This window comes from Sus scrofa, chromosome 12 (assembly GCF_054392235.1).
Source record: "Sus scrofa isolate SSC_HxYL_T2T_F1_AM1 chromosome 12, Sscrofa_HxYL_maternal_Yorkshire_Landrace_v2.0, whole genome shotgun sequence".
NCBI lineage: Eukaryota > Metazoa > Chordata > Mammalia > Artiodactyla > Suidae > Sus > Sus scrofa.
Window position 1 is genome coordinate 48,116,146 of NC_139394.1, and position 15,574 is coordinate 48,131,719.

General features: G+C 43.5%; 1 long non-coding RNA gene across 1 annotated transcript in view; it reads right to left on the minus strand.

Moving 5' to 3' along the window:
* Nucleotides 1–9,645: 9,645 nt before the first annotated feature.
* Nucleotides 9,646–15,574, minus strand: part of LOC146398268 (uncharacterized) — a 139,038-nt gene continuing 133,109 nt past the window's right edge. The window contains exons 7-8 of the long non-coding RNA XR_014821464.1: nucleotides 12,870–12,969; nucleotides 9,646–9,720 (exon numbers count right to left, since the gene is read on the minus strand). This is a non-coding gene — a long non-coding RNA (uncharacterized LOC146398268). The remainder of the gene's footprint in view (nucleotides 9,721–12,869; nucleotides 12,970–15,574) is intronic.

A 15,574-nucleotide genomic window follows, 5' to 3' on the forward strand; every position in this document is an offset into this window, starting at 1 on the left:
GCCTACCTTACTTCCCCCCTCGCTGAACTTGGCCTGACCACTCCAGTCCTCACTCCCTTGACCTTTAAAGTGCTCGTAATCATCCTGTCTTCATCTCAGGTTGTGCCAGGAACTTCTAGCTCCTAGCAATACCAAGCCACAGGAGAACCATAATAAATTTGTTTTGAACAATTAATCAAAGAGGAGCAGCTGGAAACAATTAGTTACTGGCTAATTGTTATCAACTGTCTAGGTAACAGAAGCTACTAAGAAGACTCATCCTATGTGAGCTTTCTGGTCTAGTCATTAGTTATAAACAACTGGGAAATGCTTTTCCTTCAGTCTTTGGTGCTATAGTTAGTCTCCCACACTTTCACTTCAGAGAATCCTGCTTCTGTCATTCATTTCTTCATTCATGAATGTCTACTGTAGCTAAGTGTTACATAGAACTTGGAATAGATGATTCAGTCCTTGCCCTGAAGAAGTGTAGTTAGGAAAAACAAGACAGCTTTCAAAACAATTATCATAATATTCTATTATCACATAATAATAGAAGCTTTCTTTCAAAAAGTGCTTACAAGATGTCAGCCATATGCACTTATACACAATACTAGGCACTCGTATATAATATCATTTTTAAAGTTCATACAGGTATATGAAGTGAATATTACTAGCTCTATTTTACAGGTAAGGAAACAGAAGCTCAAAAAGATTCAGCAACATGTCAGGTCACCCAGCTAGTATGTGATGAAACTAGTGGTTATATCCAGCTCTATCTGATTGCAGGTCCACTCTCTGAGCTGTCATGCATCACTGTCCAAAGAAGGCTTCTTGGAACATTCATCTCTCCGTGTGTTCCACGGCCAGATGATTTTGCAAACTGCTAGGCACTTTAGCTCCTTATTGTCAAATCACAGTGTCAGTTTGCTTTTGTGGTACTCAAGCATTTTTGAAGGCACATTCCATTTTTCTTTTGGCCACACCCATGGCATGCAGAAGTTCCTGGGCCAGGAATTGAACACATACCACAGCAGTGAACCAAGCCACAGCATGGACAATGCCAGTCCTTAACCTGCTAGACCACCAGGGAACTCCTAAAAGCATATTCCTATCAGTAAAAAAAATGTAAGCACCCATGCCCTGTATAGGTTTATTTATTTACTTAAACATTCTATACATATTCTAAACTATTTTTTATTTGATAATATATTACCTTTTGTTCTCACTAAAATATCTAATGTTAGTGAGATTATTGATATTTAATATAAAACATATAAAATATTATTAATATTGTTGATAATATTTTTACTGAGAGCATCGTGATTGTTCTTTTTCAGCATTTTGATCTACTGATCTCTTCAAAGTTTTGGTTCTAAAGGTCAGTTTATTTTACCTTTTTTTTCTTTTCATGGCCACACCTGTGGTATACGGAGGCTCTCTAGCCAGGGGTTGAATCAGAGCCACCTATGCCATAGCCACGGCAACAAGAGATCTGAGCCGTGTCTGCAAACTATAGCACAGCTTGCAGCAACACCAGATCCTTAACCCAGTGAGCAAGGCCAGGGATGGAACTGCATCCTCAGACAATACCAGGTCCTTAACCCTCTGAGCCACAGTGGGAATTCCTATTTTGTTACTTCTTTAGGCTACCATAACTAAAAAGTTTCCTCTAAAAGTTACAGACACACACGCACACACACACACACACACACACACACACACACACACACACACAATGAATTAAGTTGTCATTGGCTGTGCTTACTATGTAATGATTTAATTTTTCAGCCCTAGTAAGTAACTCTGCAAGGGTTAGTTGCTCTTATAATATCATTAGTATATTTCCATTTCAGGTCAATGGTTTTTCTAAAGTAACAAACGGATTCAAAATCCACTGAAACATTTTCTTCTCACCTTAAATGGATTAGAAATTTTGACTTCCAAGTTTTAAAAGGGGGCAGCTATGAAAAGTTTTGTAGGTGTACACTTACTATTTTTTTTAGCAGCAAACAAAGATTTGTTTTCAAAATGCCCTCTCCATAGCATGTTTCTTTAGGAAGGGAGTTAGTCATTGTCAAATAAGACTTTTTTATCTTGTGTGAGTGTGTCTGTGGTTTTTTTTTTTTTAATATTTAGTATACTAATGATAGCCTCTGGCCTTCACAAAAAAGCTCCTTATTAGCCCCAATATGAAAAAAAAAAAAGTTGTTACCCAAATACAATAATGCACCTCTGTCCTAAGGCCTTGACTCTCAGAAAAGAGTACATTCTTTATCATCTGTGGAAGGTGAAGATAAGGGTTTATCTTTGGCTCCACCTACATAAATTCCATATGTGGGAATAATTTCATACTCGTCAGGTTCTTAGTTGCACACATCAAAAGCCACCTACAGTTCACCTGAACATAAAGGAAGAGTACTGGGAGGATACTGGTGGGTCCCAGAACAAGAGGGGAGGCTGGGTGACCAGCCCCAGGAAACAGCCAGTAACCAATGGAGGTGAGTCAGCAGGAAACCAGCCAGAGGCGTGACACAGGAATATTACTCAGGGCCGCAGGCCCTGCTGTGAGTGCTCTCCAAGGACTCTTGTGTCTCTGCATCATCGCTCCTCCATCATCATCATTCCCAGCTGGAGCATCCCATTGGCTGGGCCAGGAAGCAGGACAGGGACCATCTGGCTTCTTCAATAGGCCCCTCCCTTCAAGACCTTCCAAAAATGTAATTCCAACCAAATAGGAATGAGATTTAGGTTCTGCATAGGCCAAAAGAAAAATCACAATTGGGAAATATCTGAGAAAAGGACAATTTTTTGATCTTCCAGTTTTAATTCAGAGATGTAGTAGGTTTGGTTTTGGGGGGGTTGTCTTTTTTTTAGGGCTGCACCTACAGCATTATGCAGGTTCCCAGGCTAGGGGTCGAATCGGAGCTGTAGCCACCAGCCTACACCACAGCCACAGCAACATCGGATCCGTAACCCACTGAGGGGGGCTGGGGTTGAATCCGCAACCTCATGGTTCCTAGTCAGAGTCGTTTCCGCTGCGCCAGGACGGGAACTCTGAGATGTGGTAGGTTTTTAAAGGACATACTTGAGATCCATACTCAGTCAGTTTGTCTTCTGCAGTTCTTTGGAGGGCAGTATAATAGAGTGGGTTAAGTATGTGGCTTGAGGTGTTCCCATTGTGGTTTAGCGGTAATGAACCCAACTAGTATCCATGAGGATACCCTGGCCTTGCTAGGTGAGTTGAGGATCCAGTGTTGCCATGAGCTGTGGCATAGGTCACAGACTTGGATCGGATCCTGCGTTGCTGTGGCTGTGGTGTAGGCTGGCAGCTGTAGCTCTGATTTGACCCCTAGCCTGGGAACCTCCATATGCTGTGGGTGCGGCCCTAAAAAGACAAAAAAAGAAAAATCGTTTTTCATTGTCCTTGCCCCCTGTTTTACTGAGATATAATTGCCATCAGCTCTGTATAGGTTTAAGGCACACCACATAATGCCTTGACATACTGTGTATATATTGTAAAATGATCACGATAATTTAGCTCATATCCATCTGTCATATTATCACAAAAAAAAAATTTTTTTCCCTATGACGAGAACCTTAGGTTTTAAAAAGTCATCCTGACAGTAGGAAGTCATACATGTGCCCACATAACAAGATAGACAGGGCAGGTCACTGCCAGCGTGCAGGTCCGAGGGTAAGAGCAGGTCAGCACTTCACGGTGTGTCCACTGAACTTTCATTCAAGAGTGCTCCTCAGGAAAGGGAGATGCATCAGATTAGGTTTGCAAATGTGACTCCATCCTCCCAAAGCACATCAGCTTATGGGAGGTTCTACGAAGTGTAGAAAGCAAACAACTGCCACCAAAAACAGGGAAAAGAACCAGTGTAACGAGGTTACCCTAACACAGCATTAATGAATGAAACCTCTCATCATGAACCTTAAAAACAAATGCTAAATGCGGAGGTGACCACCACTAAAGTTAAGAGGCTCGTTTTTGGTCCCCGTGTAGCACACCTTCACTCCTATGCAATAGCATCCCGAACTGGGAGTTCCCGCCCTGGCTCAGTGGTAACGAACCCACTGGTAACCATGAGGATGTGGGTTTGATCACTGGCCTCGCTCAGTGGGTTAAGGATTCGGCATTGCTTTGAGCTGTGGTGTAGGTCACCCCCCAGCCGAACAGACACAGCTCAGATCTGGTGTGGCTGTGGTTGTGGCTGTGGTTCAGGCCGGCAGCTGTAGCTACAATTAGACCCCTACCCTGAGAAACTTCAATATGCCCCAAAGTGAGGCCCTAAAAAGACAAAAAAAAAAAAAAAAAAAAAAAAAAAAAAAAATCCCAAAGTGGTCAGAACAGATTCATGATCCTGATCCTCACGTATTTCGGAGCAAATCAAAGTTCTCATAGGTATGGTAAATGTATTTTAAAACTAAAAATTGGGATTATTTACATTTTTTTGTCTTTTTGGGGCTGTGCCCTCGGCATCAGGAGGTTCCCAGGCTAAGGGCTGAATTGGAGCTACAGCTGCCGGCCTTCACCCCAGCCACAGCAACGCCGGATCTGAGCTGCATCTACAAGCTACACCACAGTTCACTGCACCTCTGGATCCTTAACTCACTGAGTGAGGCCAGGGATTGAACCTGCATCCTCATGGATACTAGTCAGATTCATTTCTGCCGAGTCAAGACGGGGAACTCCAAAATTGGGATTTTAAAGCAGTGGTAGCTTATTAAATTTAGGAGGTATGATTCTCTGTCACAGCACTAGGCAATTCAACTGTAGGAGCGGTTCAGTCATTGAATTTCTTAGGAAGCTCAGTCTTGTTATTTATTTCCCTTCCTCCTTGTACACACCTGTCCCACTTAAACGGCTACCCTAGGTCTATAGGGCATGACAATTCGTAAACTTAGTACGTAAACTCTTATCAAACACGCCATCTATAAGAATGATTATGAGTGATTTTGACCAAAATACTATAGAAATGAATACTGAAATAAATGGTTAGAGTGACAGGAGGAAAGGTGTGAGTCATATGGAGAGGAAAGAGGTGTTTTTTTTTTTTAAAAAAAAAAAAAGAAGGGCAAATAGGAAGTGAGCAATTCTCATCACCATCAATATCATCAATATCATCGTCCCACTTACTATGTGCTGCCAAGCACCAAGCTGAGTAGTTTACAGGCAATATGGCAACAAGCCTATGAGTGAGTTATCATTATCTCTATTTCTGAAGTCAGGGGAGTGAGATCTATAGAGGGGAAGTTCTCAGTAGTAAATTAGAATCCAGATTTGAAACCAAACTCTAACCAGAAAGTCTGTACATTTAACTAGTGCGCCAAAATGTTCTAAGGAAGAATATTTTCTCCTCTAAATAATGTAGTAATTTGAAGCGATGTTGTTGACTCAGGACTGTGACACTAAGACATTTCTGACGTGATCAGCAGTGCATCAGAAAAACAGATACAGCAACAATAAACTTCTCTACTTTTTAAAATGTAAAATCACACACCACAAAACATTTCAGCAGGTACACAAAACAGAGTAATAAATACAGCTCTGTTCAGAATCTACTGTATTATAAATTCGACCTAACGTTAATATGCAGGCTGTAATAAACATTTACTTGAAAGGGATGCTCCCTAAGACTTCAGAAAAACTTTTAAGATGACTGAACAGGCCAGTTGTATTTAAAAAGTTGCCCAAAGAAATTTTATAATTTTCCTTCTTTTTCCTCCGTGCCTTCTATGTTTGTTTGTTTTAAATTGAAGTGTAGTTGATTTACAATACTGTGTTAGATTCAAGTACAACACAACTCTTTTTCAGATTCTTTTCCCTCAGAGGTTACTACAAAAAATTAGGTATAGTTCCCTGTGCTATACAGTAGGACCTTGTTGATTATCTATTTTATATATGGGAGTGTGTGTATGTTAATCCCAAACTTCTCATTTATCCCTCCTCTCCTTTCCCCTTTGGTAACCAGAAGTTTGTTTTCTGTGACTGTGGGTCTATTTTGGTTTTGTAAATAAGTTCATGTATCTTTTTTTTTTTTTTTTTTGTCTTTTTGCCTTTTCTTGGGCCGCTCCTGCAGCATATGGGAGGATCTCAGGCCAGGGGTCCAATCGGAGCTGCAGCCACCGGCCTATGCCAGAGCCACAGCAACGCAGGATCTGAGCCGAGTCTGCAACCTACACCACAGCTCACGGCAACGCCGGCTCGTTAACCCACTGAGCAAGGGCAGGGATCGAACCCGCAACCTCATGGTTCCTAGTCGGATTCGTTAACCACTGTGCCATGACGGGAACTTCCTTTTTTTTTTTTTTTTAGATTCCACATATAAGTGATATTATATGATATTTGTCTTTGTCTGGCTTACTTCACTTAGTATGATAATTTCTAGGTGTGATAATCTCTAACTGCAAATGCTCAATGCCTTCTATTTATCTCATTATATTTACAGTTAGGAGTTCCTGTTGTGGCTCAGTGGTTAACGAATCCAATGAGTATCCATGAAGACGCAGGTTTGATCCCTGGCCTCGCTCAGTGGATTAAGGATCCGTCGTTGCTGTGAGCTTGGTGTAGTTTGCTGACACGGTTCGGATCCCATGTTGCTGTGGCTCTGGCGTAGGCTGGCAGCTGCAGTTCCAGTTCGACCCCTAGCCTGGGAACCTCCATATGCTGCAGGTGCATCACCAAGAAGTCAAAAAAAATATACATCATTTGGTTCAGAGCCACATTTGATACTTGGCTGACAGCCATCAGGGTCCTTCATACTCTGCCGGGAAGCTATGCAAGTAAAAAGAAGCATCAGGAAATTCCTCAGAGAACTGCTTAGGCAGGCAGATGGGCAGAACACTGTATCCTAAGTATGACACGTGTGTGTGTGTGCACCTGTGCGCACGCACTCGCATGCACATATGCCTGCGTGTACATGGTTTGTGTGTGCACATATGTGAGTCTTGTGTGCCTGCATATGTGTTTGTGTGTGCATGTACAGGCGCATGTGTGTAAACACATGCTTTGTGCATACATCTGTGAGTTTGCACATATGTGTGTGCATGCGCTTGTTCATGTGTGCATGTGCTGGGGGACAAAGAAGATGAGATACTGCTTCCTGAAAGGTGGTGGGGGGTGGGGGTTTGGGCAACACAAATTCTTAAGCCCATTTAAGGCAATCCTTTCCCGTAAGTCCCTGGGGAAAGGAAGAATTACAGAAATCTTTCAAAGAAATAAAAGGCCGGCCTAAAGATTGGGTACTATTAACTCTTACAAAGATGAATGAAAATTTAAATAAAAAGCTAAATTGAGCATTAAATCCATCAAGACACTAAGAAGGAACAGGCATGGCTCTATGACGTCACACTGAAATAAGGGAGCACTATTTCTTCTAACCTTTAAGGTGTATTTCTTTTTTTAAAGTCTTTTTCTAGGTTGGGTTTCCCAGAACCAAAGCCTGAGGTGAGGAACTGTGTGCACATGATTTATTAAGGAAAGGCTCCCAGGAGAAATCAGTAAAGGCGTGGGCGAAGGGGAAAGGGAAGAAAGTGGCAAGACTGCCATTCGGCCTGATGCCGCAGGGGACTCTCAGATGCAAGGCACACCTGCGTCTCTTCTAACCCAAGGCCAGCCATTCACACAACCCACCAGTGGTCATCTATTAGGCACTTCTAACACCTTGCCCTTGACGGAAGAGGGGCTCCCAAAGTCCCAGGGTAGGTTCCCAAAGAAGAGTCTTGGGAAAGCCATTGTAAACAAAAGCACACTTGAATCTGGGGAGAAATGACCAAAATGATTGGGGGAAAATTATCTTGGAGGGTTTGGTCAGTATCCTGCCCTCTCTAATGGTAGTTTACTGAGGCCCTAGCCCTGGGGGATATGCAGAAGGCACAATGAAGATGGAACCAATATTTCAGCAGCACAAACCATGAAAGAATGTTGTAAGAGGAGTTCCCATTGTGGCGCAGTGGTTAGGAACCGACTAGGAACCATGAGGTTGTGGGTTCAATCCCTGGCCTTGCTCATTGGGTTCAGGATCTGGCATTGCCGTGAGCTGTGGTGTAGGTAGAGGATGTGGCTCAGATGCTGAGTTGCTGTGGCTATGGCATAGGCCAGCGTCTACAGCTCCGATTCAACCCCTAGCCTGGGAACCTCCATATGCCGCAGGAGCGGCTCTAGAAAAGACAACAACAACAAAAAAAAGACTGTTGTAAGAGACATTTGAGAGTCTTGAAGTACCATAAAGAGTTAAGATGCATCTGCTAATCCCAAACTACAGACTACTGTGTATAAATAGTTAACCAGCAAGGTCCTGCTGTATAGCACAGGGAACTGTATTCAACGTCTCATAATAAACTATAGTGGAAAAGAATCTGAAACAGAATATATGTTCTCTTTTTCATAAACACATCTATAACTGAGTGCTATACACCAGAAGGTAATACATTATAAATCAACTATACTTCAATTAAAATAAAAAAGAGGAGTTCTCATTGTGGCTCATGCTGGTTGGATCCCTGGCCTTGCTCAGTGGGTTAAAGATCTGGCATTGCCACAAGCTGCAGCACAGGTCACAGAGGCAACTTGGATCTGGCATTGCTGTGGCTGTGGTGTAGTCCTCAGCTGCAGCGCCAATTCAACCCCTAGCCTGGGAACGTCCATGTCCCACAGGTGTGGCCATAAAAAGAAAAAAAAAAAAAAAAAGAATGGAGTCCCTGGTGGCTCATCGGATTAAGGACCTGGCATTGTCACTGGTGTGAGCTCAATCCCTGGGAACTTCTGTATGCAGTGAGTGCAGCCAAAAAAAAAAAAAAAAAGGAATTAAGATGACTTCTGACCTTCCCTTGTTATTTTTTGTTAACCCTTCTCTGTTGGGAAGCATCAGCACATGATGAGTAAGAGGCTGGATAATTAGAGCTACACATCTTGGTTTTGAATATGAAATCTGTCATTTAAGAGACCTTTGGTAAGTTTCCTAGCTTCCTCTCTGCGCCTCAGTTTCCTCATCTGTAAAACAGGGATGGTGATAATACCAACCTCGTAGGGTTGTTAAGAGGAATCAAAGTGTTACTGAAAGCACTTGCCGTGGTGTTTGGTAACGGCGCAAGCGCTGCATTGGTGATTGTTAAATAAAAACGATGACTATCATGTCCCCTCCATGGTTACTAGTAGAAAAAAAAAAACTATAGAAATTTCAAAAGCATTCTCAGCTGTTTTGCCAGAGGCGGCAGAATGGGGGTGGAATGGACAGAGAAGAGAAAACTGTGTTCTGGTCAGCCGCTGGTCTGAGGGAACCAGCTGAGGCCAGGAGCAGGGGTGTAACGGCGGATCAAACAGGAGGCAGGCCCAGGGCTGGGGTCCAGGAGGAAAAAGAATATGAAGCAGGGACCCAGTCTAAGAAGCCAGAGTGTTTTTTTCAAAACACGAGGAACTCCATTGCAAGTGGCCGATAAACCCCCCCCCCCCGCCCGCCCCACCACAGGTGAAACTGCACAGCAAAGACTGCTCCGTGAGGAAACAGAAAATCACCATGATTTGGCCCAAAGCAGCATGCTTGGATTATGGCTGCCAGACAACTAGGTGAATGGATAGAGTCTTTGAAAACTGGCTCATGGGTGCTGGGTACTAGAAACGTTCAGAGCAGCTGTGTATAAAGTTGAGATAAGTGGAGTTACCTGGATGGCTGTACTGCTGGAGGTCTGCAACCCCCAGGATACTGGCCCTCAGACCAAGGCACTCATTCGCTCCCCCTGTGGAAAAAACAGTAACTCAAGCTAAGAGTTGTTGTTGTTGTTGCTATTTCTTGGGCCGCTCCCGCGGCATATGGAGGTTCCCAGGCTAGGGGTCGAATCGGAGCTGTAGCCACTGGCCTACGCCAGAGCCACAGCAACACAGGATCTGAGCCGCATCTGCAACCTACACCTCAGCTCACGGCAACGCCGGATCGTTAACCCACTGAGCACGGGCAGGGACCGAACCCGCAACCTCATGATTCCTAGTCGGATTCGTTAACCACTGCGCCACGACGGGAACTCCTGCCTGGGTTATATTCTGACCGGAAACAAACAGGGTGACCCAAGTTAAGCATGTAAACTCTCTGAGCCTCAGAGTGCTCATCTATAAAATGGAGTTAATTATACAGCCTGCCTCATAGTGGTGGTTTGGTTTGGTTTTCGATTTTATTTATTCTTTAATTTTATTATTATTATTATTATTATTTGCTTTTTAGGGCTGCACCCTCAGCATATGGAGGTTCCCAGGCTAGGGGTCTAATCGGAGCTACAGCTGCTGGCCTACACCACAGCCACAGCAACGCCAGATCTTAACCCACCGGGCGAGGCCAGGGATTGAATCCAAAACCTCATGGTTGCCAGTCGGATTGTTTCTGCTGTGCCACGATGGGAACTCCCTGATTTTATTTTTTTCAAGGTACATCGGGATCTTCAGTACAGTGCCTGATATATACCATAATGATCAAAAGACATTATCTAGTATTATTTGGCCAAAATTCTGGAAACAAACTTCACTCTTGTAGAGCTTATTTATTTGCTTTTTAGGGCCGCACCCACAGCATATGGAAGTTCCCAGGCTAGGGGTCCAATTAGAACTGCAGCTGCCAGCCTACACCACAGCCACAGCAATGGCAGATCTGAGCCACATCTGAGATCTACACCACAGCTCATGGCAACTGATCCCCAGCCCTGCTTAACTCACTGAGCAGGGCCAGGGAACCTGCATCCTCATGGATACTAGTTGGGTTTGGAACCTGCTGAGCCACATCAGGAACTCCCTTCTTGAGCTTATTTAAATATCATTAGCTTTTTGGTTAGTTATAGCTTATAAATGCAAAATATGAAAGTATTATGATCTTTCTGGCTAAGAAGAACATTTTAAGACTTTTTTTTAAGTCAGTGAAACCTTGTTTTCAAACCATTTCCCATTAGAAGCCTGATATGTAAAACCAATGAAAGCTGCTCTGGCTGAGGCCTCAGGGCGCTGAGCATGGACAGTTGGCCTCATCCTTCTTCCTCAGCCAGCATCTCAGACACCTCGCGGGGTTCTGTGCTTCTGAAGTAAGAACACCCTCCACTTTCCAACATTTCCCTTGTTATCTCCTCTTATTTTATTGTATTGTATTTATTTATTTTTAGCACCTGTGGCATATGGACGTTCCCAGGCTAAGGGCTGTATCGGAGCTGCAGCTGCTGGCCAACACCGCAGCCACAGCAACACCAGATCCTTAACCCACTGAGCGAGGCCAGGGATCGAACCTGCAACCTCATGGTTCCTAGTCGGATGCGTTAACCACCAAGCCACAACGGGAACTCCCTTAAAGCTTTTTAAAAGTCTTAAAGAATTGAGTGAAGCCAGGGATTGAACCTGTGTTCTCATGGATGCTAGTCAGATTTGTTTCCACTGAGCCACGACGGGAACTCATTTTACAACCTGAAGTTCACCAGGGGGAAGTGATTTGTTCAAGGTCTCCGCAGCTGGGTGAGAGAGTGGGAGGTACAAATTATTGGGTGTAAGACAGGCTATAAGGATGTATTATACAACACGGGGAATATAGCCAATATCTTGTAGTAACTATAAATGGTATAAATTTTTTAATTGTATAAAAAATTAAAAATAAATTAAAAAAAAACTCCCCAGCTGGATAATAAGAGTAGGTGCCTGAATCCAGTCACCCTTCCCTTTGACAGCTTCCCACACCTCCATCTTCTGAGCAGTTTTTGCTTTTGCCAACTGAAGTAGCCCTTGATTGGTTTATTGAACAGCTACTTAACGTACACAGTTCCTTGCTATGATTCATCTCTTTTAAAAATTCTTAGCCTGGTTAAGCAATCATATCCATGAATCTCACATTTGATGTGATACATTTTTCTTTCTTTTTTTTTTTTTTTTTTGTCTTTTTGCTATTTCTTTGGGCCACTCCCGCGGCATATGGAGGTTCCCAGGCTAGGGGTCGAATTGGAGCTGTAGCCACTGGCCTACGCCAGAGCCACAGCAACACAGGATCTGAGCCGCATCTGCAACCTACACCTCTGCTCACGGCAACGCCGGATCCTTAACCCACTGAGCAAGGGCAGGGACCGAACCCGCAACCTCATGGTTCCTAGTCGGATTTGTTATCCACTGCGCCACGACGGGAACTCCTGATACATTTTTCTTAATACAAAATTTAAACTAAAAAGTGTGAAAATTAAAAAATATTTGTTCTGGTGTTTTCTTGTGGCTCAGTGGTTTAAGGATCTGGCGTTGTCCCTGCAGTGGCTTGAGTTGCTGCTGTGGCACACATTTGATCCCTGGCCCAGGAACTTCCATGGATGTGGCGAAAATATATATGTATGCATTTAGATATATTTGTTCACATACCATTTAAAGTTTACTTATGCATAAACCTTCTGCCCCTACAGTGATTCCTACAGCACATTTTGGAAAATAGTGTTCTGTGTGCAAAAGAGAAAATACCTTAGCTTTAAGAAAGCCAGTTGGAGGGAGGAACTGTGTCTTTACCAGAGACCCAGAAAGAGGTCTAGGGATTTACTGGGCCCTGTTCCCTGTGGGCCTCAGTTCAACAGGATGACACAAGTTTAGAAGGAAATTAAAGGATGATTCCAGTGGAGTTGGTTTGAGTTTTAGTTTTTTGTTTTGTTTCGTTTAACTTAGAAATGAGAGGTAGGAAAACACTGAACTGCAGGCTCTGTAGAGATTGTCTCCAGTTCTGTAATTAAAAAGGTTCCAAGCACTATGCAATGTTTGGCTATATAACTTTTGAGAAATTTTCTGTTTGTTTTTTACCGTGTACACTTTATGCTAAGGAAGCTGCAGTTAGTTTAGTCTTTGTAATCACAGTGAGATGCTGCAGGGCTTCATATGATGAGGAAATAATTCTCACCTTGGAATGTTAACTGCACTTGCTCCTCAGCCGGGAGGCTCGAAACGCAGTGGGATCCTTGTGCAACAGTATACGTCCTGTCTTGTCTAGCTGGCTCCGGCTTTAGAAATGAAGAAAGCAAAGAAAATCATTTATGTTTTGCCTGGAGTTAAGGTTAGTCTTTGAAAGGGTTCCTCCCAATTCAAATAAAGCAAACGATATAGGCTGTACCAGATATAGAAATGCAATGCTTTTCCCATTCTCTTTGGAAGTCAGTTCGTTTAGCTGACTTTTCCATTTGGTGCATTTCCTATCATTGATTGGTTGGTCACCTTAGATCTGACACAAAGGTAATATAACCCAGGACAGGTCAAAGGTACTCCTTCTTTAGTTTTCACATCCAGAAGATCTAATATTTTTTCCAGTGACACAAGTATCAGAGTCCCAGCGTTTGCAAAATTCTTCTTGAAACTTAGGAAATACAGATTATCTAGTCAAGCCGGTCCTCACAGATGGACTAAAAAATGGTTTAGCGTTCCCACTATGGCTCAGTGGTAATGAACCTGACTAGTATCCATGAGGATTCAGGTTTGATCCCTGGCCTCACTCAGTGGGTTGAGGATCCCAATTGCCATGAGCTGTGGTGTAGGCCGCAGACACGGCTTGGATCTTGCGTGGCTGTGGCTGTGGTTGTGGCTGGCGGCTACAGCTCTGATTTGACCCCTTGCCTGAGAATTTCCTTATGTGTCAAGTGCGGCCTTAACAAAACAAAAAGGGGGGTTATAAATCAATAAATCATTAATATGCTAGTTGAAAGCACAGACTTTCATTTTAGAAAGATTTTGAGTTTGAATCTTGACTCTACTGACCATGAGACTTGAGGCATGTTCATTAACTCTATGTTTCAATGTCTTCACTTCTTTTTTTTTTGTCTTTTTGTCTTTTGTTGTTGTTGTTGTTGTCGTTGCTATTTCTTGGGCCGCTCCCGCGGCATATGGAGGTTCCCAGGCTAGGGGTTGAATCCGAGCTGTAGCCACCGGCCTACGCCAGAGCCACAGCAACGCGGGATCCGAGCCGCGTCTGCAACCTACACCACAGCTCACGGCAACGCCAGATCGTTAACCCACTGAGCAAGGGCAGGGACCGAACCCGCGACCTCATGGTTCCTAGACGGATTCGTTAACCACTGCGCCACGACGGGAACTCCTCAATGTCTTCACTTCTAATGCAAGGGTACAAAGAATACCTAACTCATAGGTTTTTTATGAGAATTAAATGGGATAACATCCATAAATATTTAGCCCAGTGCTGGACACATAGAAAGCACTTCCAAAAATGCTATTATTCTTACTGTGACCCTCACAATTACCACCATTCTGAGATACAAATTACCTGAAATAGATGTGCTCAGTGTGATAGAGGCCATGGTGTGGTCCACACAACATCCACTCAACCCTTTCTAAAACCCACAGCACTGGACTCTTTCATAACTAGGGTTCTGCATATGACCCAGGTTCTGCTAAGCAGATACACGTGTGCGCCAAGACAGTGAAGTGGTTTTGGCAGTTGCACGTGGGTGGATCCATCCTTTTGCAAGCATGATGGTGGAGAAGCTTTGGTAAAAGTTCCAGTGTCCAACCCCACAATGGGGTTTCCAAGTGAACAGTTCTATTTATGATTGGACATTTCTCCTGGGACTGTTCTGGCTGGGTGGCATGCTAGCCTGTTTCCCTGCACTGCCAGAAATCCTTTAAGCGCCTTGTACCCTGCTCTAATCCTGTTGTGTTAAAACAAGCTAGAGTGGATTCTGTTGCCTGCAACTAAGCACACAGTAGTTATCAAAATGATCAGTACAGTCATTATCAGAATAATCCTCATTACCACAATCAGAAAGTTTCCTTAATTAAGTATATTCAGGCTACTAAGGGATAAAGAACAACATGTAAGAAAACCTTGTCCAATGGGGTGGGGGAGGGATCGACTGGGAGTTTGGGATTAGCAAATGCAAACTAGTACATAGAGAATGCATAAACAACAAGACCCTACTGTATAACACAGAGAACTATGTTCAGTATCCTGTAATAAACCATAATGGAAAAGACTATGAAAAAGAATGTCTATATAGGAGTTCCCGTTGCGGTGCAGTGGAAACACATCCGACTAGGAACCAGGAAGTCTTGGTGTTCGATTCCTGGCCTTGCTCAATGGGTTAAGGATTTGGCATTGCCATGGGCCGTGGTATAGGTCACAGATGTGGCGTGGATGCTGCGTTGGTGTGGCTGTTGCACAGGCCAGCAGCTGTAGCTCTGATTCAAACTCTAGCCTGGAACTTCATATGCCAACGAGTGTGGCCCTAAAAAGCAAAAAAAAAGAATGTATATATACACATACATGTATAACAATCACTTTGCTGTACAGCATAAATTAACATATCATAAATCAACTATACCTGAATAAAAACAAACAAAAAAATCTTGTCCTTGAAGTTTCTGTCGTGGCTCAGCGGTTAATGAACCCAACTAGTTTCCATGAGGAAGCCTGTTCTATCCTTGGACTTGCTCAGTGGGTTAAGGATCCAGCATTGCCATGAGCTGTGGTGTAGGTCGAAGACGAAGCTTGGATCTGGCATTGCTGTGGCTGTGGTGCAGGCTGGCAGCTACATCTCCAATTCAGCCCCTAGCCTGGGAACCTCCATATGCCCTGGGTGTGGCCCTAAAAAGCAAAAT